We start from the raw sequence: 265 nt of genomic DNA, 5'->3' as shown, positions 1-265 counted from the left end.
GCGTTAGTAGCCCAGCTGTCTGAGCTACCGGCTCCCGGGACTGTTCGTGTCAACGTCCGCGCTCTTCCAGAGTAGTCTGCGTTTCTCACAGGCCCTGGGGGAGCTAGTGAATCTCAGCCTCGTGTTCATTTCCCGCTACGCTTGAGGTCACCGTTTTCCGTGTGGTGAGTTGAAGTGACCGGGGTCTGGGTGCGGGAGGAGCTCACCGCGGGAGGTCCGGAGTTTCCCAGGCGCGTAATGAGCAGGTGGAGCAGGAGCGTCAGGC

This window comes from Mirounga leonina, unplaced genomic scaffold (assembly GCF_011800145.1).
Source record: "Mirounga leonina isolate KUSES-001 unplaced genomic scaffold, KU_Mleo_1.0 Mir_177, whole genome shotgun sequence".
NCBI classification, from domain to species: domain Eukaryota; kingdom Metazoa; phylum Chordata; class Mammalia; order Carnivora; family Phocidae; genus Mirounga; species Mirounga leonina.
The sequence above is the reverse complement of the archived record's forward strand: the minus strand, read 5'-3'. Positions refer to the sequence as shown.